Source organism: Arachis duranensis, chromosome 7 (assembly GCF_000817695.3).
Source record: "Arachis duranensis cultivar V14167 chromosome 7, aradu.V14167.gnm2.J7QH, whole genome shotgun sequence".
NCBI classification, from domain to species: domain Eukaryota; kingdom Viridiplantae; phylum Streptophyta; class Magnoliopsida; order Fabales; family Fabaceae; genus Arachis; species Arachis duranensis.
Genome location: NC_029778.3, coordinates 66,793,790 through 66,817,956, shown reverse-complemented (window position 1 = coordinate 66,817,956; position 24,167 = coordinate 66,793,790). Strand labels below are relative to the sequence as shown.

The 24,167-nt window shown below is 38.0% G+C and overlaps 1 non-coding gene across 1 annotated transcript; it reads right to left on the bottom strand.

Moving 5' to 3' along the window:
* Positions 1 to 18,895: 18,895 nt before the first annotated feature.
* On the bottom strand, positions 18,896 to 19,004 carry LOC127740910 (small nucleolar RNA R71). Its single transcript, XR_008001766.1, has one exon. It is a non-coding gene; the product is annotated as a small nucleolar RNA R71 (small nucleolar RNA).
* Positions 19,005 to 24,167: the final 5,163 nt, after the last annotated feature.

Genomic DNA, 24,167 nt, shown 5'->3' with positions numbered 1-24,167 from the left:
CCATGCATGACCCAAGCTTTCATTATAGTCTCCTCTTCTTGTAACAAGATTATAACCAAACTCATAGCCAAAGGGGTGAGAATTCATAGTAGCAAGAGAAATAAAAACTAATAAAAATTAATGAAAATAAACTCCTAAAACTAGAAACACTAATAAAGAAATGAAAAAAACAAATATTTACAATAACCAATAATAAGGCACACGTTTGCGATTCCTCGGCAACGGCGCCATTTTGACGATCGGATTTTCTATAGGTAAAGACATTCACAAATATAATCGCGTTGTAAGTATAGTTTCTAAACCAACAGAGAATCCTTTCGTACAAAAGTTTTGGTTGTCACAAGTAACAAAACCCAATAAAATTTATAACCAAAGTATTGAAACCTCGGGTCGTCTTCTCAAGGAATTGCAGGGAGATGTGTTTTATTATTGGTTATGGAAAACAGTATTTTTGGGTTTTTGAAATAAGGAACAAGTAATTTAAATGACAAGAAAAATAAATTAATAATTAAGAAAACTCTTGGCAAGGTATAAAAATTAGAAGTCCTATCCTAGTTATCCTTATCAATTGTGATGAGAATTGCTCGTTGCCCACTTAGTCAACCTCTAACTATGAAGGTAAGTCAAGTGGATAAATCAATATGAATCCTCAAGTCCTACTCAATTCCCAAAGAAAGACTAGAGTTAGTGAAATTCAAGTCAATTAGAAACTTCCAATTATCAATCAACAAAAGAGTTTGATAACTCAAGAGTCTCTAATTACTCAACCAAAGCCAAGAATATAGAAAGCAAAATAAAAATCATATAACTGAAATACCTCAAATTGTATTAATAAAAGAAATCAAATCTAACATGGAGTTCACAAACAAATAAAAGAGAAACTAAATTAAAAGAACATTGAAACTGGAATGAAGAAGAAATCCTAATCCTAAAAGAAATCCTAAATCCTAAAACCTAAGAGAGAGGAGAGAGCCTCTCTCTCTGAAAAACTACATCTAAAACTAAAATTGTGAATTATGAATGTTGTGTCTGTATGGATGCATTCTCCCACTTTATAGCCTCTAATCTGTGTTTTCTGGGCCAAAAACTGGGTTAAAAACAGCCCAGCGTACAGGTCACTGCAAAGTCACGCGGAAGCGTCGTCCTCGCGTTAGCGTGGATTGGGTTTTTGGCAGGTCACGCGTCCGCGTGATCCACGCATTTGCGTCACCTGGATTCGAAGCAGCTATAGAAAATTATATATCGTTGCAAAGCCTCGGATGTTAGCTTTCCAACACAAATAAAACCGTGTCATTTGAACTTCTATAACTCAACTTATGGTCGATTTAGTACCAGGAGGTCAGGCTAGACATCTTTAGCAGTTTCTTCAATTTCTTGTATTCCTTCCACTTTTGCATGCTTCCTTTCCGTTCTCCAAGCCATTCCTACCCTGTAATCCCTATAATCACTTAAGGCACATATAACGGCATCTAATGGTAATAAGAGAGGATTAAACATAGCAATTTTAAAGGCCAAAGAAGCATATTTTCAATCATAGCACAAAATTAGGAAGGAGAATGTAAAGCCATGCATGTTGTATGAACAAGTGTATGAAAGATTGATAAAATCCACTCAATTGAGTATAAGATAAACCATAAAATAGTAGTTTATCAAGTAGGCTCTAACATTTCCTACATCATCCAAGAACTTAGACACAGGTTGCGAAACTTGGAGAGGGAGGTAGCCGCCTGTGACCGTTACCAGGCGTGTTTCATCCGGGATGCTTATTTTGAGTTGGAAGGAAGAGAGAACAGGATATCTTGGTCCCCAACAACCCAGACGGGCCGTAGGAAGGGGCGTAAGGATTATTAACGGTTCCAGGAAGACAAGCTTAGATACTCCCAAAGTGGAAGTCGTTGTAATTGATATCCCAAACCCGAAGAGAGCACCTTTGCTGATTGAAAAAGGCAATAGGGTAAGACCGTGGAAATAGGGGCAACCTCTTTCGACGCAAGAATCCTCAAGATCTGCTTGCACAAAAATTTTGAAAAGCCCATGTACATGAGGTATGATGGCACGAAGGATCCCCAAGAACATATCACCCCCTTCGAGGCTAGGATGAACCTAGAGGGTGCTTGCCGACGGAGTGCGTTGCTGAGCCTTCCCGATGACGCTGGTTGGACTCGCCATCATGATGCCAGAACATTGTTTAGCTCATAAATCTTAGAGAGGTTAACAACTCCACTATGATGATATTAACCAAGAACCCACCTTGGCTGGCCAAGCCAAGGATATACCACTTTTACTCTTAAAAGAGCCTAGAGCAGACAAGCATAAAGCTTATATTATAAGAAATGTTTATTTCTCAAGTTGTACAACAAAGGGAATACATGGACTTATTTATAGTAGTAAGGGAGGAGGTAGGAGTTTTGAGTGTTAGGTAATGTAGGAATAATTCATATGCATACTATAATAATATAACTATGCTTTACTATTTCAACTAATATTTCTAATGACCAAATAAATACTCATACATCATTTTCCCTGGGTTAGAAGAGGCTTGGTGTTATCTTTTTCATGGTAAGGTGATAGATCAACAACATTAAAGGTGGCCGATATTTCATAGTTTTATGGAAGCTCAATCTTGAATGGCCTCCAAGACTCTGAATGGTCCATTCGCCCGAGGAGATAATTTCCTGAGAAACTGAGAAAATTGTTCCTTTTTCAAATAAATCCATACCATTTCTCGTAATTGAAAATAGTTGATCTCCTATGTTTGTTGGCTTGGGCCTTATACTGAGCAGGTTGACGCAGTATCGTTTGTGTACCTCCTTTTGGAGCTTCTTGATTTGTTCAGCACGTTCATTAGCATTTACACTGTTGGAATTGTTGTAGGAGAACTAGGCTTAAGGAAACACAACATCCCACTAGCGAAGGTGTTTGCCCACAAAAGTTTTTAGCAAACTCTCGAGACTTTTTGTTGACCACTTCTATTTGAACATCCATTTGCGGATGACTGGCAGAGCTAAACTATAGGTGAGTTACCATTTTTTTCCATAAAGTCCTTCAGAAGTGACCGATAAGTGAATATCTTATACCCTTTTTAGCACCATTTTCATAGTGTTTTTAAGTATATTTTATTTAAAATTTAGTATGTTTTACTGTAAAATTCACCTTTTGGATGCTACTTTAAGTTTTTGTGTTTTTTCTATGATTTTAGGGGATTTTTGGGCAAAATTGGCAAAGTCTTGTCCAGAGACGAAGAAAGGCTAGCAGATGTTGTCAAATCCTAACATCCGTGCATTCCAACAAGCATATCTTGAGCTATAGTGGTCCAATTGAGGCGGTCTCAATGACGTTAGAAATCTAACTTTCAGAGCTTTCCATCAATATATGATAGTCTATACTTCTCTTCCAGAACTATGCCCAAAACTGGTGTTGAACGTCCACATCTAGAGTTCAACGCCCAAGAAGGACTAGCCTCCAGCATTAAATGCCCAAAACTAGCGTTCAACGCCAACTAGGGAGCTTAGGGGAGCGAGTTTACCCCCTAATGGGCATTCAATGCCCACTCTCTAAGTTGAACGCCAAGCCTTGGATGAAGCACATGACAAAAGTGGATTTTAGCACTCCTCAGCTTATCTAGTTTTATCTTTGTACTTTTAATTTTAATTTAATATCTTTTAGAGTTAGCATCTCCTATTTAAAGAGGAGATCACTTAGGCTAAACATATCATATGAGACGTACAGAACATCATTTTCATTTTCTCTGTAAAGTATGAGGAACTAAACCTCCTAGGTTAAGGTTAAGAGCTCTTCTCATCTCTATGGATTAATTTCATTATTCTTCTATTTTAATATATGCTTGATTTAGTTCTAAGGTTTGTTTTTATTCTTCATTCAAATGAGACTGGGTATGTCCTTTTTTCTACATGAGTTCCTGTGATACTGGGAAAAGGTCACTTGAGCTATAGCTTGAAAACATTCCTCCTAAACCAACAAGTTATCTGGGATAATTGGCATATATGACATATAATCTCATTAGTTATGGGTAATTGAGGTTTCTTTGGTGCTAAACTAGTTTTCTAAACTTCACCCTCTGATTTGGAAGATCCAACCTTTTGTCTGTGACATTTTGAGTAGGATTTTGGGAGATTAATTCACTAAACGGACAAGTTTTAATCACTTACAGTTTGCCATAGAATGAATCATTCATTGTTAAAATAGTTTGTAAGAAGTATTGATCCGGAAAGGTGAATATCTCTGAGGCCCTTAACTGTTTCTCATTACTGTTTCTACACCAATTCTTTATTGCTTTCTTTATTATTGCGTTTTATGTGAATTCAACATCAACAACCTTTTCTCAATTTGCCTGACTAAGATCTGCAGGATAACCATTGCTTGCTCAATCCAACGATCCTCATGGGATCGACCCTCACTCGCTTGAGGTATTATGATGAGCAGATATTTTATACGCTTTTTGGCATCATTTTCATATAGTTTTAAGTATGTTTTGTTTAAGTTTTATTATATTTTCATAGGTTTTTGTGTAACATTCACATTTTTGGATTCTACTATGAGTTTGTGTGTCTTTATGCAATTTCAGGTATTTTCTGGCAGAAATTGAGGAGCTGGAGCAAAAGTCTGTTTCAAAGGCAGAGAAAGCGCTGCAAATGCTGTCTAGATTTGACCTTCTTGCACTAGGAAGAGGTTTTCTGGAGCTACAAACATCAAAATGGAAGGTTCTCAATGGCTATGAAAAGCTAACATTTAGAGCTTTCCAGCAATGTATAATAGTTCGTACTTTACTTGGGAAATGAAGGCCTAAAACTGGCGTTCAACGCCAGCCATCTGCCTTATTTTGGTGTCTAATGCCCAAGGGAGAAGAGACCAGCGTCCAATGCCCAAAAAGAACCTCCTAGCCGGCGTTCAATGCCCTAGAGGTCTCCTACCACGTGGATCTCAATCAATCTCAGTTCAAACACTCACCAAGTGGGCCCTGGATGTGGATTTTCACACTAAAAGACGGTTTTACCCTTTCTTATGTAATCCTTAGTTATTAGATCATTATTTATAGAACAAGGATCACCCTTGTTCAAGGACTTTTGGACTTCTACCACTTTATACATTAATCATTGTAATTTCTATCAGTATGAGTTTCTAAACTTCCTAGATTGAGGGAAGGAGCTCTGCTGAGTTTTATGGATTAATAAAGTACTACTGTTCTATCTCAATAAATGTTTGATTCTCTATTCTAAGATGTATATCCGTTCTTCACCATTACGAATGTGTTGAACAGGCACAAGGTTATCTCATTCTACATGGGTTCGGAGTGAGTCTTTCATTGGACAACAATAAACCATTAACTTGATCATACATCTCTTAAACGGCTAATCCACGACTTTGTTAGGGACTTCTCGAGACACCAATTTAGCCGAGGTACGGGGAGATTAGAGTCTTTGTGGCAGAAGCTAGAACCAAAGGCGCAGCATTTCCTGATCTGGAAGATTCGACCTTGTTTGTGACATTTTGAGTAGCATCACTAAGGAGAATGAACTGCAGGAGCTTTGATGAGCGGATATTTTATACGCTTTTTGGTAGTATTTTCATATAGTTTTTAGCATGTTTCATTCACTTTTTGTTATATTTTTAGTAATTTTTAGTCAAAAATCACATTTCTGGACTTCACTATGAGTTTGTGTGTTTTTATGTAATTTTAGGTATTTTCTGGCTGAAATTGAGGGACATGAGCAAAAATCTAATTCAGAGGCTGAGAAAGGACTGTAGATGCTGTTGGATTCTGACCCTCCTGCACTCGAAGTGGATTTTTCGGAGCTACAGAAGCCAATTGGCGCGTTCTCAATTGTGTTGGAAAGTATACATCTTGGGCTTTTCAGCAATATATAATAGTCTATACTTTGCTCGAGATTTGATGGCCGAAACTAGCGTTAAACGCCAGCCAGAAACCCTTTTCTAGCGTAAAAAGCCATAATTGGCATACTTCTTGGCGTTAAACGCCCCATTTGGCACCCAGGGTGGTGTTTAACTCCCCTTTGAGGCATATGCACATGGAAGCTTGGAAGCTCAGCCAAAACTCACACCAAGTGGGCCCCAGAAGTGGATTTCTGCACTATCTGCACTTAGTTACTCATTTTTTGTAAACCTAAGTTACTAGTTTAGTATGAAAACTACTTTTAGGGATTCATTTTGGAACTAATGACATTTTTACATCTCTTATTGTATCTTCTATGGCATGATTCTCTAAACTCCATAGGTGGGGGTGAAGAGCTCTGCTGTGTTTCAATGGATTAATGCAATTACTACTGTTTTCTAGTCAATCACGCTTACTTCTGTTCTAAGATGCTCATTCGTACTTTATTGAACGCTCATTATCATTCTCAATTTTATGAATGCGTGCCTGACAACCACTTCCGTTCTATTTGAGCTCAACGTAGTCATTGGGCGACAGCTTGAGTGCGTATCTCTTGGGTTTTCGATCCACGAGTTTGAATTGCATCCCCTGACAACAGATCATTCAAACCTGTGAGATCAGAACCTTCGTGGTAAAGGCTAGAACCAATTGGCAGCATTCCTGAGATCTGAAAAGTCTAAACTTTTTCTGTGGTATTCTGAGTAGAATCTGGGAAGGGATGACTGTGACGAGCTTAAAACTCACGAATGTTGGGCGCAATGACAGTGTGCAAAAGGATACAGAGATCCTACTCCGACACAAGTGAGAACTGACAGATGATTAGCCGTGCGAAACCTATACCTGGACCATTTTCACTGAGAAGACGGATGGTAGCCATTGACAACGGTGATCCACCAACATATAGCTTGCCATAGAAGGAGCCATGCGTGTTTAGAGAAGAAGACAGTAGGAAAGCAGAGATTCAAATGACAGAGCATCTCCAAAACCTCAACCTGTTCCTCATTACTGAACCACAAGTATCATGCAATTTATGCTATTTTACTTTTTATAAACAAAACCCTTTTTATTATTAATTTCCTGACTAAGAGTTACAGGATAACCATAGCTTGCATCAAGCCGACAATTTCTGTGAAATCGACCCTTACTCACATAAGGTATTACTTGGACGACCCAGTGCACTTGTTGGTTAGTTGTGCAGAGTGGCAAAAGTGTGATTGCGATTTCGTGCACCAAGCTTCACCCTCAATCAGATTGGATCCGCACTAATCCTGGGGTTCAGATCTGGAGGAGCATTGGTGGTACACGAAATTGTGAGTTCACACTTTTCTCACAACTCCGCACAACTGAGCAGCAATTGCACTGGGTCGTCCAAGTAATACCTTACGTGAGTAAGGGTCAACCCCACAGAGATTGTCGGCTTGAAGCAAGCTATGGTCATCTTGTAAATCTCAGCTAGGCGGATTCAAATGGTTATGAGGTTTTGATGATTAAAAAAGAAATAAAACATAAAATAGGATAGAGATACTTATGCAATTCTTTAGTGGGAATTTCAGATAAGCGTATGGAGATGCTTTGTTCCCTCTGAGCCTCTGCTTTCCTATTGTCCTCATCCAATCATGCGTACTCCCTTCCATGGCAAGCTGTATGTTGGTGGATCACCGTTGTCAATGGCTATCATCTGTCCTCTCAGTGAAAACATATCCTATACGGTTTCCCGCATGGCTAATCAGTTGTCGATTCTCGATCATGTCGGAATAAGATCCATTGATCCTTTTGCACACTGTCACTGCGCCCAACAGTCACGAGTTTGAAGCTCATCACAGTCATCCCATCTCAGATCCTACTCGAAATACCACAGACAAGATTTAGACTTTCCAGATCTCAAGAATGCTGCCAATTGATTCTAGCTTATACCACGAAGACTCTGATCTCACAGAATAGAAGGCTCTATTATCAGGAGAGGCAACCATGCATCGTGAACCAGGAGGCCAAGAGATACACACTCAAGCTCTTGCAGATAGAATAGAGGTGGTTGTCAGGCACACGTTCATAAGGGAGGATGATGATGAGTGTCACGGATTATCACATCCATCAGGTTGAAGTACGAGTGAATATCTTAGAACAAGAATAAGCGTGAATTGAATAGAGAAACAATAGTACTTTGCATTAATTCATGAGGAACAGCAGAGCTCCACACCTTAATCTATGAGGTGTAGAAACTCCACCGTTGAGAATACATAAGTGATGAAGGTCCAGCCATGGCCGAATGACCAGCTCCCAAAACGTGATCAAGAGATCAAAAGTGATCCAAACATAGTCTCAAAAATGATCTAGAGATATGAATATAATAGCAAAAAGTACTATTTTTACTAAACTAGTAGACTAGGTTTACAGAAAATGAGTAACTAAGTGTTGATAGTGCAGAAATCCACTTCCAGGGCCCACTTGGTGTTTGTTTGGGCTGAGCATTGAAGCTTTCATATGCATAGGCTCTTCTTGGAGTTTAAACACCATTTTTGGTGCCAGTTTGTGCGTTTAACTCTAGCTTTGGTGCCAGTTCTAGCGTTTTACGCTAGAAAAGGGTCTCTGGTGGGCGTTTGGATGCCAGTTTTGGCCATCAAATCTCGAGCAAAGTATAAACTATTATACATTGCTGGAAAGCCCAAGATGTCTACTTTCCAACGCAATTGAGATCGCGCCAATTGGGCTTCTATATCTCTAGAAAATCCATTTTGAGTGCAGGAAGTCAAAATCCAACAGCATATTCAGTCCTTTCTCAGCCTCTGAATCAGATTTTTGCTCAGGTCCCTCAATTTCAGCCAGAAAATACCTGAAATCACAGAAAAACACACAAACTCATAGTAAAGTCTAGAAATATGATTTTTGCATAAAAACTAATAAAAATATACAAAAAAGTAACTAAAACATATTAAAAACTATGTAAAAATAATGCCAAAAAGCGTATAAATTATCCGCTCATCACAACACCAAACATAAATTGTTGCTTTTCCCAAAGCAACTAAAAACAAAATAAGATAAAAAGAAGAGAATATACAATAAATCTCAAAATATCAATGAAACTTAGTCCCCATTAGATGAGCGGAGCTAGTAGCTTTTTGCCTCTGAACAATTTTAGTATCTCACTTTATCCTTTGAAGTTCAGAATGATTGACATCCATTAGGAACTCAGAACTTAGATAGAGTTATTGATTCTCCTAGTTCAGTATGTTGATTCTTGAACACAGCTACTTATTGAGTCTTGGCCGTGACCCTAAGCATCTTGTTTTCTAGTATTACCACCAGATATATAAATGCCACAAACACATAACTGGGTGAACCTTTTCAGATTGTGACTCAACTTTGCTAAAGTCCCCAGTTAGAGGTGTCCAGAGTTCTTGAGCACACTCTTTTTGCTTTGGATCACGACTTTAACCCCTCAGTCTCAAACTTTTCACTTGGACCTTCATGCCACAAGCACATGGTTAGTAATAGCTTGATTTAGCCGCTTAGGCCAGGATTTTGTTCCTTTGGGCCCTCCTATCCATTAATGCTCAAAGCCTTGGATCCTTTTTACCCTTGCCTTTTGGTTTTAAGGGCTATTGCCTTTTTCTGCTTGCTTTTTCTCCTTTTTTTTCTTTTAATTTTCACCACTTTTATTTTATTTTATTTTATTTTTTTCCGCAAGCTTTGTTATTCACTGCTTTTTCTTGCTTCAAGAATCAATTTTATGATTTTTCATATCATTAATAACATTTCTCTTTTTTCATCATTCTTTCAACAGCCAACAAATTATAAACTTTACTATAAAAATATGCACTATTTAAGCATTCATTCAGAAAACAACAAGTATTGCCACTGCATCAAAATAATTAAACTAATTTCAAGATAAAATTTAAAATTCATGTACTTCTTATTCTTTTGTAATTAGGAAAATTTTTCATTTAAGAAAGGTGAAGGATTTATGGGACATTCATAGCTTCAAGGCAAAGACACTAGACACTAATGATCATGTAATAAAGACACAAACATAGACAAATATAAAGCATAAAAATCGAAAAACAGAAAAATAAAAACAAGGAAATTAAAGAACGGGTCTACCTTAGTGATGGTGGCTAGTTCTTCCTCTTGAAGATCTTATGGAGTGCTTGAGCTCCTCAATGTCTCTTACTTGCCTTTGTTGCTCCTCCATCATGGCTCTTTGGTCCTCTCTAATTTCATGGAGGATAATAGAATGCTCTTAGTGCTCCATCCTTAGTTGCTCCATGTTAGAACTCAAATATCCTAAGGAGGTGTAGAGTTGCTCCCAATAGTTGTGTGGAGGGAAATGCATCCCTTGAGGTATCTCAGGGATTTCTTCATGAGGAACTTCCTCATGCGCTTGTTGAGGTCCATGAGTGGGCTCTCTTGTTTGCTCCATCCTCTTTTTGGTGATGGGCTTTTGAGATGAATCTTTCCATCTCCCATGACTCAGAGGTGGAAGCAATTGCCTTCCCTTTCCTCTTCCTTGAGGTTTCTCCGGCCTTAGGTGCCATTAATGGTTATTGAAAACAAAAATCAACGCTTTTTCTAACACCAAATTTAAAATGTTTGCTCGTCCTCGAGCAAGAGAAGAAATAAGTGAAGAGAAGAAGAAGAAAGTGGAGGAGATGGAGAAGTGTGAGTGGTTCGGCCAAGGGGGAAAGAAGTGTGTATGATGTGTGAAAATAAAGGAGGGATGAAGGGTTAGAGTGAGTTGAGGTAAGTGGGGATCCTGTGGGGTCCACAGATCCTGAGGTGTCAAGGATTTCTCATCCCTGCACCATTCTGGTGTGTAAACACCCTCTGAGTGCTAATCCTGGTGTTTAAACGCTAGGCTGATGCCCTTTTCTTGCGTTTAAATGCCAGTCTGCCTGTCAGTTCTGGCGTTTAAACGCCCAGAATGGTGCCAGGATGGGCGTTTAAATGCCCATTTTTCTACCTTTACTGGTGTTTAAATGCCATTTTTCCTGCCAGTTCTGGCATTTAAACGCTAGACTGCTGCCCATTTCTGGCGTTTAAACACCCATAATGGTGCCAGGCTGGGCGTTAAATGCCCATTTTGGTATCCTTACTGGCGTTTAAACGCTAGTAAGCTCGTCCTCCAGGGTGTGCCATTTTTTATGCTATTTTTTATTTTTCTTTAATTTTTGCAGTTTTTTTTGTGACTCCACATGATCATCATCCTAAAGAAAACATAAACTAACATAGATAAATAAATAAAATTGGGTTGCCTCCCAATAAGCACTTCTTTAATGTCAATAACTTGACAGTGAGCTCTTTTCAGAGCTTCACAATTGCTCAGAGCATGGTTGTAGCCTCCCAACACCAAACTTAGAGTTTGAGTGTGGGGGCTCTGCTTGACTCTGTATAGAGAGAATTGGATGAAGCCTTTCATGTTTCTTCTCCATGTTTACAGAGGAAGATCCTTGAGCCTTAAACAAAAGGTAGTCCTCATTCAACTAAAGGACTAACTCTCCTCTGTCCACATCAATTACGGCCTTTGATGTGGCTAGGAAGGGTCTTCCAAGGATGATGGATTCATCCTCATCCTTCCCAGTGTCTAGGATTATAAAGTCAGCAGGGATGTAAAGGTCTTCAACCTTTACCAAGACATCCTCTACAAGTCCATAAGCATGTTTCTTTGATTTGTCTGCCATCTCTAATGAGATTCTTACAGCTTGTACCTCAAAGATCCCTAGTTTTTCCGTTACAGAGAGTGGCATGAGGTTGATACTTGATCCTAGGTCATATAGAGCCTTTTCAAAGGTCATGGTGCCTATGGTGCAAGGTATCAAGAACCTTCTAGGATCCTCTTTCTTTTGAGGTAATTTCAGCTGAACCAATGCACTTAGTTCATTGATGAGCAATGGAGGTTCATCCTCCCTTGTCTCATTACCAAATAATTTGGCACTCAGTTTCATGATTGCTCCTAGATATTAAGCAACTTGATCTTTAGTAATAACTTCATCTTCTTCAGAGGAAGAATACTCATCAGAGCCCATGAATGGTAATAAGAGGTTCAGTGGAATCTCTATGGTCTTTAGATGAGCCTCAGACTCCTTTAGTTCCTCAATAGGGAACTCCTTATTGGCCAGTGGACGTCCCATGAGGTCTTTCTCACTGGGAATCACTGCCTTTCCCTCCTCTACAAGTTCGGCCATGTTGGACGTGTAAATGGCCTTGCACTTTCTTTTTGGATTCTCCTCTGTATTGCTTGGGAGAGTACTAGGAGGAGTTTTATTAACTCTTTTACTCAGGTGACCCACTTGTGCCTTCAAATTTCTGATGGAGGACCTTGTTTCATTCATGAAACTGAGAGTGGCCTTAGATAGATTAGAGACTTTATATTTGCTAAGCCAGAGAGGCTCTGCTCATAATTCTTTGTCTGTTGCTGAGAGGATGATGGAAAAGGTTTGCTATGGCCAAACCTGTTTCTCCCACCATTATTGTTACTGAAGCCTTGTTAAGGCTTCTGTTGATCCTTCCATGAGAAATTTGGATGATTTCTCCATGAGGGATTATAGGTGTTTCCATAGGATTTTCCCACGTAATTCACCTCTTCCATTGCAGGATTCTTAGGGTTATAAGCTTCTCCTTCAGTCGAGGCTTCTTTAGCACTGCCTAGCTTGCAATCCAGTCAGATTCTGAGAAATCATATTGACTTGCTGAGTCAATATTTTGTTCTGAGCCAATATGGCATTCAGAGTATCAATCTCAAGAACTCCTTTCTTCTGAGTCATCCCATTATTCACAGGATTTTTTTCAGAAGTGTACATGAACTGGTTATTTGCAACCATCTTAATGAGTTCCTGGGCTTCTGCAGGCGTTTTCAGATGAAGAGATCCACTAGCAGAATGATCTAGTGAAATCTTTGACATTTCAGACAGACCATCATAGAATATACATATGATGCTCCATTCTGGAAACATGTCAGAAGGACACCTTTTGGTTAATTGCTTGTATCTTTTCCAAGCTTCAAGAGGGATTCACCTTCCTTCTGTCTGAAAGTTTGGACATCCACTCTGAGCTTACTCATCTTTTGAGGTGGAAAGAATTTGGTCAAGAAAGCATTGACCAGCTTGTCCCAAGAGTTCAGGCTTTCTCTAGTTTGTGAGTCCAACCATGTCCTAGCTCTGTCTCTCACAGCAAAAGGGAAAAGCATAAGTCTGTAGACCTCGAGATCAACCCTATTGGTCTTAACAGTATCACAGATTTGTAAGAATTCAGATAAGAACTGATGAGGATCTTCTGATGGAAGTCCATGAAACTTGCAGTTCTGCTGCATTAGAGAAACTAATTGAGGCTTAAGCTCATAGTTGTTTGCTCTAATGGCAGGAATTGAGATGCTTCTTCGATAGAAGTTGGAAGTTAGTGCAACATAGTAACCAAGCATCCTCCTTGCATTGTTGTTATATTTTCGGCTGCCATGTCTTCTTCTTTTTCAAAAATTTATGTCAGATCCTCTCTAAAGAGTTGTGCTTTAGCTTCTCTTAGCTTCCTCTTCAAAGTCCTTTCAGGTTCAGGATCGGCTTCAACAAGAATATCCTTATCCTTGTTCTTGCTCATGTGAAAAAGAAGAAACAGAAAAGAAGAGGAATCCTCTATGTCATAGTATAGAGATTCCTTTATGTGAGTAGAAGAAGAAAAGAATAGAAGAATTAGGTAGAGAGAAAATAAAGAGAATTCGAACACAGAGAGGGAGAGAGGGTTCAAATTTTAAGAAGGAGAGAAGTGTTAGTAATTAAATAAATAAATAGAAAGAGATGAGAGAGAGAAGAAATTTGAAAATTAATTAAAAGAAAAGAAAAATATTTTTGTTTTTATTTTAATTATTGGTTAGTATTCGAAAATTATGAAAAGAATAAAATAAAATTAGAGTTTAAAACAATTAGTTAATTAAAAAGATTTTTGAAAAAGTTGTTAGTGGTTTTTGAAAATTGGAGAGAGAAAAGTAGTTAGGTGGTTTTGAAAAAGATAAGAAATAGTAAATTTTTTTTAAAATCAAATAAAAAGTCAAGTAGTTAATTGAAAAAGATTTGAAAAGATAGGAAGTTAGAAAAGATTTTGAAATTGAATTTTGAAGAAGATATGATTGAAATCTATTTTGAAAAAGAAATTTAAAAAATTTGATTTTGAAAATTGAAGTTGATGACTTGACTAACAAGAAACTAAAAGATATGATTGTAAAATTTAAAGATTGAACCTTTCTTAACAAGAAAGTAACAAACTTGAAATTTTTTGAATCAAATCCTTAATTGTTAGCAAGGTTTTCGAAAATATTAAATAAAAAAAAGAAAAAGATTTTGAAAATCAATTTTTAAAATTTTTGAAAATATTAAGAAGAAGAATGAAAAAGATTTGATTTTTGAAAAATATTTGAAAAGATAGAATTTTTAAATTGAAATTTTGACTTGACTAACAAGAAACAACTAAATTTTAAAAATCTTTGACTAAGTTAACCCAAAATTTCGAAATTTATGAGACAAATAAGAGAAAGATATTTTTTTATTTTTGAATTTTTAATGAGAGAGAAAAACACAAAAATGACTCAAAACATGAAAATTTAAGATCAAGACAAAGAAAATATGGAAGAACATTTTGAATGTCAAGATGAACACCAAGAACACTTTGAAGATCATGATGAACATCAAGAACTTATCTTTGAAAAATTTTTAAGAAAAGAAACACATGCAAGACACCAAACTTAGAAATTTTTAAACTTTTGACTCTAAAAATTCAAAAATGCATATGAAAAACAAGAAAAGACACAAAACAAGAAAATCACAAGATTAAACAAAGACAATCATCAAGAACAACTTGAAGATCAAGAAGAACATATGCATGAGTTTTCGAAAAATGCTAGAAAAATAAAAACATGTAATTGACACCAAAGTTAAAATTTGACTCTAGACTCAAACAAGAAACACAAAAAGTTTTTTGATTTTATGATTTTATTAAGATTTTTTTCGAAATTTTTTTTGGAAAAAACGAAAAAGAAGAAAAAAATTTTGAAAGAATTTTGAAAACTTTTTGAAAATAGAACAAGAAGAAAATTACCTAATCTAAGCAACAAGATGAACCGTCAGTTATCCAAACTCGAACAATCCCCGGCAACAACGCCAAAAACTTGGTACACGAAATCGTGAGTTCAAACTTCTCTCACATCTCCGCGCAGCTGACCAGCAAGTGCATTAGGTCGTCCAAGTAATACCTTACTTGAGTAAGGGTCGATCCCACGGAGATTGTCAGCTTGAAGAAAGCTATGGTCATCTTGTAATTCTCAGTCAGGCAGATTCAAATGGTTATGAGGTTTTAATGATTAAAAAAGAAATAAAACATAAAATAGGATAGAGATACTTATGCAATTTATTGGTGGGAATTTCAGATAAGTGTATAGAGATGCTTTGTTCCCTTTGAGCCTTTGCTTTCCTATTGTCCTCATCCAATCATGCGTACTCCCCCTTCCATGGCAAGCTATATGTTGGTGGATCAACGTTATCAATGGCTACCATCCGTCCTCTCAGTGAGAACATATCCGCTACGGTTTTCTGCATGGCTAATAAGCTGTCAGTTCTGGATCGTGTCGGAATAAGATCCATTGATCCTTTTGCACACTGTTACTGCACCCAACAATCATGAGTTTGAAGCTCGTCACAGTCATCCTATCCCAGATCCTACTCGGAATACCACAGACAAGGTTTAGACTTTTTGGATCTCAAGAATGCTGCCAAATTGATTCTAGTTTATACCACGAAGACTCTGATCTCACGGAATGAAAGGCTCTCTTGTCAGGAGAGGCAACCATGCGTCGTGAACCAGGAGGCCAAGAGATACACACTCAAGCTCTTGCAGATAGAACGGAGGTGGTTTTTAGGCACGCGTTCATAAGGGAGGATGATGATGAGTGTCACAGATCATCACATCCATCAGGTTGAAGTACGAGTGAATATCTTAGAACAAGAATAAGCGTGAATTGAATGGAGAAACAATAGTACTTTGCATTAATTAATGAGGAACAGCAGAGCTCCACACCTTAATCTTTGAGGTGTAGAAACTCCACCGTTGAGAATACATAAGTGATGAAGGTCCAGGAATGGCCGAATGGCCAGCCCCAGAAATGTGATCAAGAGATCAAAAGTGATCCAAAGATAGTCCCAAAAATGATCTAGAGATATGAATACAATAGCAAAAAGTGCTATTTATACTAAACTAATAGACTAGGTTTAATGAAAATGAGTAACTATGTGTAAATAGTGCAGAAATTCACATCCGGGGCCCACTTGGTGTGTGTTTGGGCTGAGCATTGAAGCTTTCACGTGCATAGGCTCTTCTTGGAGTTTAAACACCAGTTTTGGTGCCAGTTTGGGCATTTAACTCCAGCTTTGGTGCCAGTTCTGGCGTTTTACGCCAGAAAAGGGTCTCTGTTGGGCGTTTGGACGCCAGTTTGAGCCATCAAATCATGGGCAAAGTATGGACAATTATACATTTCTGGAAAGCCCAAGATGTCTACTTTCCAATGCAATTGAGAGCGCGCCAATTGGGATTCTGTAGCTCTAGAAAATCTATTTCGAGTGCAGGGAGGTCAGAATTCAACAACATCTTCAGTCCTTTCTCAGCCTCTGAATCAGATTTTTGCTCAGGTCCCTCAATTTCAGCCAGAAAATACCTAAAATCACAGAAAAACACACAAACTTATAGTAAAGTCCAGAAATGTGATTTTTGCATAAAAACTAATAACAATATACTAAAAAGTAACTAAAACATATTAAAAACTATGTAAAAACAATGCCAAAAAGCGTATAAATTATCCGCTCATCAATTGGAGACCTTTCAATCAGCGTTGATCACATACATGCTGCCATAGAAGAAATCATTCATAGTTGAAGAAGACAGTAAGACCAGATTGATACAGAACAACAAAGCATCTCTAAGCCTTAACCATCTTCTTTTAATTGCACACACATCAACCTAGTAATGTGTTCTTTTTTTCCTTTTATGCGAATTAAACAAACAAACAACTCTTCTATTCGCCTGACTAAGATCTACAAGATAACCATAGCTTGCTTCAAATCACAATATTCATGGGTTCGACCTTGACTCACTCAGGTATTACTTGGACGACCCAGTGTACTTGCTGGTTCAGTTGTGCAAAGTTTAATTCCGCGCTACCAAGTTATTCGTGCCGTTATCGGGGATTGTTCGAGTTTGAAAAAACTAACGGATTATCTTGTTGCTTAGATTAGGTATTGTCTTTAATTTTGTTTGAGTCTTTTAATTTCCTCTTTTCTCTTTTTTTCGAAAAATTTTTGAAAAAAATCAAAACTTTTCCAAAAACCTTTTCTTTTCTCTATTTTCCTTTTCTTATTCTTGTTTGAGTCTTTTTCAAATTTCTTGAGTCTTTTTCTAAAATTTTTCAAAAATAGTGTCTTTTGTTTGAGTCTTGTGTTAATCTTTAAGTTTGGTGTCTTTTAGAGTATTTTTCTTTCAAAATTTTCGAAAGTAGTGTTCTTGGTTTTCAAAATTTTTAAGTTTGGTGTCCTTTGCATGTTCTTTATTTTCTTTGAATCTTTGAGTTTTGTTCTCGATGTTCTTCTTGATCTTCAAAGTGTTCTTGTTTTTCTTCATGTTTTGAGCTTAAAATTTTTTTAAGTTTGGTGTCTCTTTGTGTTTTTCTTTGCAATTTTCGAAAACTAGGTGTCTTAGATCTAAAAATTTTTAAGTTTGGTGTCTTTTTGTTGTTTTTCTCTTTCTTCATTAATTCAAAAAATAAAAAAATATCTTTTCTATCTTTTTACTTCAATTTTCGAAAATCTTAACAAAATTATCAAATTTTAAATTCAAAAATCTTGTCTTATCTTATTTCAAATTCAAATTTTAAAATTCAATTTTAAAATTTAAAATTTAAAATTTCAAAAACAAATCTTTTTCAAAAATCAAATTTCAAATCTTATCTCTTTCAAATCTTTTTTTTAAATCTTTTCAAATTCTTATCCTATCTTTTCTAATTTCAATTTTTAAATCAAATATTTTTCAAATCTGTTCAACTTCTATCTTATCTTTTAATTAGTTACTTGTTTTCTCTTTCCTCTTTTTCAAAACTTTCTACCTAATTCTTCCCTCTCCTATTTTCGAAAATTCTCTTCTATTTCTCTCTCTTCTTTTTCGAAAATTCATTATTTAATTTTCAATTCTTTTTCGTTAACTAGCTTTTATTTTCCTCTTTCATTATAAATAAAATAAAAACAAAAATATTTTCTCTTTTGACTTTTATTTTTTGAATTCTTCTTCCCTTTTATTCGAATTCTTCTTCTCTATTATCATTCTTCTTTCCCTTCTTCTTCACATTTCATAGGGAGTCCTCTGTTCTTGAACATAGAGCTCCTCTTCTTCTTATTTCTTGTCTTCTTTTTCTTGTTTATAACCAGGAACAGAGACAAAAGACCGCTCTTTGATCCTGATCTTGAACCTGAAAAGACCCTAAGTAGGCACCTACAACAAGTTAGAGCACAATACTCTAGAGAGAACCTCACAGATCTATTCAAACAAGAAACAAGAAATACAGACATCGCAGACAATGCTAATGGTGGAGGAGAAGCAAGAAAGGTTCTTGGAGCCTATACTGCACCCAATTATGATTTCTATGGGCACAACATATCCATCCCTGCTATCAATGCCACCAACTTTGAGCTGAAACCTTAACTGGTGACCTTAGTTCAACAGAATTGCCAGTACCATGGACTTTCACAGGAAGATCCAAATAAATTCTTATCTGACTTCCTGCAGATATGTGACACAGTCAAGACCAATGGAGTAAGTCCTGAGGTATATAAACTTATGCTCTTTTCTTTTGCTGTAAGAGACAGAGCTAGAGTGTGGTTAGATTCTCAACCTAAAGAGAGTCTTGACACATGGGAGAAGGTGGTCAATGCATTCTTGAACAAGTTCTTTCCACCTCAAAAGTTGAGCAGACTTAGGGTGAAAGTTCAAACCTTTAGACAAAAAGAGGGTAAATCCCTCTATGAAGCTTGGGAGAGATACAAACAACTTATCAGAAGATGTCCTCCCAACATGATCTCAGACCAGACCACACTAGACATCTTCTATGATGGCCTTTTTGAGATATCCAAGATGTCACTGTATAACTCTGCTGGTGGATCACTCTATTAGAAGAAAACGCCTGAAGAGGTAAGAGAACTCATTGACATGGTTGCAAACATCCAGTTTATGTACACTTTTAAAAGAAACCCTGTGAGTGATGGGGTACTTCACAGAAAAGGAGTACTTGAAGTCGACACTTTAAATGCCATATTGGCTCAGATCAAGATCTTGACCCAGCAGGTCAATATGATCTCTCAACATTTGATTGGAATGTAAGCTGCAGCTGGCAGCACTCAAGAAGCTTTTTCTGAAGTAGAAGCTTATGATCCTGAGCAACCCACCATGGAAGAGGTGAATTATATTACATGGGAGAACCCTATGAAAACACCTACAACCCCTTATAGAAGAACCATCCTAACCTTTCATGGAGGAATCAGCAGAAGCCTCAACAAGGCTTCAATAATAATCAAGGGGGAAGAAATTAAAACAGGTTCAGCAACAGACCACCATTTCCACGTTCTCAACAACAATCAGAGACTTCTAGGCAGAGCATTTCTAACTTATCCACCATAGTCTCTAAGCTTTCAAAGATAATTCATAGTTTCATAACTGAAACTAGGTCCTCTATTAGAAGTTTGGAGGTACAAGTTGGTCTGCTGGGCAAGAGAATCCCTGATATTCCTCCCAACACTCTCCTAAGTAACACTGAAGTTAATCCAAAGGATATACCACTCTTAGCATTGAACGCCAGTGAGGTACACCCCACTGGACGTTCAACACCTAAACCTACACCACTACTAGCATTGAACGCCAGGAAGTAGGTTCCTCCTGGGCGTTCAATGCCTAACTCAGCACTATTACTGGCGCTGAACGCCAGTAAGGAAGACTTTACTGGGCATTCAATGCCCAAAACACCACAAGAGCTGGCGTTGAACGCCAGTAAAGGGATCCCTACTGGGCGTTCAACGCCCACTGAAGATGTCACTACTCAAGAACTCAAGGAAGCCAAGGCTTATATAAAGACCATAGAGGTTCCCTTGCATGCACTCCCGTTGTGCATGAGCTTTGATGAACACTCATCCTCTGATGAGGATGAGGACACTAGGAAAGAGGAAATTGCTCGGTACCTAGGAGCTCTCATGAAGCTAAATGCCAAGCTATTTGGTACAAAGCCTTTGGAGGATGAACATCCACTGTTTGCCAAAGAATTCAATACTTTGGTTCAGTAAAAGCTACCTCAGAAGCTTCTGGATCCTGGACGCTTCCTAATTCCTTGCACCATAGGCACTATGACCTTTGAGAATGCTTTGTGTGACCTAGGGTCAAGTATAAACCTCATGTCACTCTTTGTAATAGAGAAGCAGGGAATTTTTGAGGTACAAGCTACAATATCTCATTAGGGATGGCAGACAAATCAATGAAGAAAGCATATGGTTTAGTGTTGGTAAAGGTTGAAAACCTTTACATCCCTACAAACTTCATTATCTTAGATACTGGGGAAGATGAGGATGAATCAATCATCTTTAGAAGACCTTTTCTAGCCATTGCCAATGCTATCATTGATATAGCTAAGGGAAAACTGATTCTACAACTAGGGGAGGATCACATCTTGTTCAAGATGCCTCACCCCAACTCTCTCTGAGAAAAGAGAGATAACTGTGTAACACCCAGTGTGCCAACCCTCTCTTTCAGTGCAGAGCTTTACTAAGCCCCCAAACACCAATTCTAGGTTTGGTGTTAGGCAGCCATCATCAAGCTCTAAGAACAAAGGTACTAAGAAGAAAGTACCTAAAGGCTAGAGGGACAAGAAGATCCCCACAGAAGGCCTCTCACCTGGCATAAGAGTTATCTTCACCAAGAAACCAGTCATGCCACATACAGTGAGTCGTATCCTATCTCTAGAGCATGTGGAGCTCATTCATGAAAAGACAGGAAGAAAGTTCACTGTAAGGGGCAAAATTCTAAGCCCATGTCATTCTTCATAAAGAGCTAACCATCAAGCTAGTGACGTTAAAGGAGCACTTGTTGGGAGGCAACCCAATCTGAATTATTATTACTTATGTTTTCCTTTAAATTTGTTCTTCCTAGTTATTTTCTGTAGCTTAATCACCAAAATAGCATACTTTTGTGTTTTATCTCAAAATCAAACCTAAATGTGAAAACATGCATTTTTGTGCTTAAATTAGTGATTTTAATCTCACTTTTATTCCATTCGATGACGTGATGTATTTTGTGAGTGATTTCAGGTGATGGAGGCATGAATGGCTCGGTAAAAATGGAAGAAAGCATGTACATAGAGAGAACACATGAACAAAACAAAGGAGAAGCACACAGCTAAGTGTGCGTATGCACAACAACCTGTACGTACGCACAAGAGGCGAATCAACAAGTGTGCGTATGCATACATCTGTGCGTACGCACAAGTGAAAGTTTAGCGAAGTGTGTGTGCGCACACATCTCTGCGTATGCACAGGTACTAGCGTGTGACTTCATTAATGCAGCACGTGGCTTGCAATTTTGGCTTGAAGTAATATATCAAGGGGAAATAAAGCCATATGAAGGCATTAGGACTTAGAGCTCATTTAGACATAGTTTTACATAGTAGGAGTAGGAGTAGTGTAGAGTAGTGATCTTTTATTTTTCTCTTAGGGTTTTAATTAGGTTTTTAATGTAGCATTTTATAGTTCAATTTTGGTCTTGGAATTTTCTATCTTATTGTAAGTACTCTTTAATCTTCTCTATAATTTTACTACTCTTGCTACAATTTCCTCTTGTTCATGTTACTTTGTTAATATATGCAATTTTGGTTTCTTGCAGTTTTGGTTGATGAATTTAGTGTTTTATGATTTATATTTGCTTGATTGAATGTTTATTGTTGATATTGTGAATAGTTTGTCTTCATGCCTAGGGTCAAGCTGCACGACCCGGGCTGATTAAAGACAAGGCGACCGACCCCCTCAGGTCAGGATTACCCGACCTCTTCCTAAAGAGTTCGGCCAAATCGCCAGAGGAGCCCAAAGTAGGCCTAAACCAAGGAACACAGCCAAAATCTAAAGGCAGCCATGGCCTAGAAAGATAAGGCGGTTCCCCTTAAAAGATAAGATAACTCCATTCAAAGATAAGATAAGATAACTATCTTATCTCCAGAAAGGTTACTCTACACCATTATAAATACACTGGAGCACCCAGGTATAACTCATACTCTGATTCTACTAAAAACCTGCTTAAATCCCATGCTAACTTAAGCATCGGAGTCTCTTGCAGGTACCACCACCCTCCGGTGATGAAGGATCAGTAGCTCCACCAAGCCCAACAAGTCAGACACATTAGCACTGACCACTGCAACAAGATCTCGTCCGAGATTGACCTACAGTTTCAGGTAACCCTCGGAACATCGGCGCCATTGCCGGGGACCTGGAAGTCATCCCATAATCATGGCGAACAACCTTGACAATGACCACGACTCAGATCTAGAAAACACGAATTAAGCCTGACAAAGACAGCAATTAAGTGGTTCGACACTTTGCCCCCAGATCCATTGCAAGTTTCGACGACTTGGCCAAGAAATTTCTTGCCCGATTTTCCATCTAGAAGGACAAAGCCAAACACGCCCTAAGCCTATTAGGGATCAAGCAAGGAGATCGGGAGAGTCTTCGTAGCTATATGGAGAGGTTCAACAAAGCATGTCTGGACATACAAAGCATACCAACAGAAGCAGCAATTATGGGTCTCATCAATGGTCTGCGAGAAGGACCTTTTAGTCACTCCATATCAAAGAAGCATCCAACATCTCTAAATGAAGTGCAGGAACGAGCTGAGAAGTATATCAACATGGAGGAAAACTCTCGGCTAGGAGAGACCTCAAAATCCGGATTCTCCTACTCCTCCCTGGATAAGGATAAAGAGCCCAAGAAAAAAGAAGATCAATATGGCGAGAAGCCTAAAAAATACAACAACTACACCCCCCCTCCGGGTGTTTCTTGTGGATATTTACCGAGAAGTATGCCATACCCAAAAGATCCCACTACCTCGTCCACTTAAAAGCAAGAAAGAAGGAGGAAATCAGACAGAATACTGTGAATATCACCGAATCTATAGACATCCTACCAATGAGTGCTTCGACTTAAAAAATGTTATTGAGAAATTGGTAAGAGAAGGAGAACTAGATCGGTATTTAGCCAACAAATCGAATGAGCCCCGCAAAAGAAGAAGGGACAAAGAGGTTGGACGAGGAGAACGATCACTTCGTACCTCGGAGAGACACATTCATATGATAAACGGAGGATTCGCAGGAGGGGGATCTCAAAATCATCTCGCAAAAGGAACCTTAAAGAAGTATATCATGTCGAGGGAGGAGAAGGATCACCCGACCTCCCTACTATTCCTGTTCTAAGATATTCGTTGCACTTTAACTTGATGAGTGTGATGATCCGTGACACTCATCATCATTCTCGCCTATGAACGCGCGTGATTGACAACCACTTCCGTTCTACCTTAGACCGGGCGCATATCTCTTGGATTCCTTAATCAGAATCTTCGTGGTATAAGCTAGAATTGATGGCGGCATTCATTGGAATCCGAAAAGTCTAACCTTGTCTATGGTATTCCGAGTAGGATTCCGGGATTGAATGACTGTGACAAGGTTCAAATTCCTGAAGGCTGGGCGTTAGTGACAGACGCAAAAAAATCACTGGATTCTATTCCAACCTGATTGAGAACCGACAGATGATTAGTCGTGCTGTGACAGAGCATTTGGACCATTTTCACTGAGAGGATGGGATGTAGCCATTGACAACGGTGATGCCCTACATACAGCTTGCCATGGAAAGGAGTAAGAAGGATTGAAGGAATAAGTAGGAAAGTAGAAAAAGAAAGGGCACACTATCTCCATACGCTTATCTAAAATTCCCACCATTAATTTACATAAGTATTTCTATCCTATTTTAATTATCTTTATTTTCTGTTTATTATTTATTAATATTCGAAAATCCATAATCAATAATTATCTGCATGACTGAGATTTACAAGATGACCATAGCTTACTTCATACCAACAATCTCTGCGGGATCGACCCTTACTCACGTAAGGTTTATTACTTGGACAACCCAGTACACTTGCTGGTTAGTTGAACGGAGTTGTG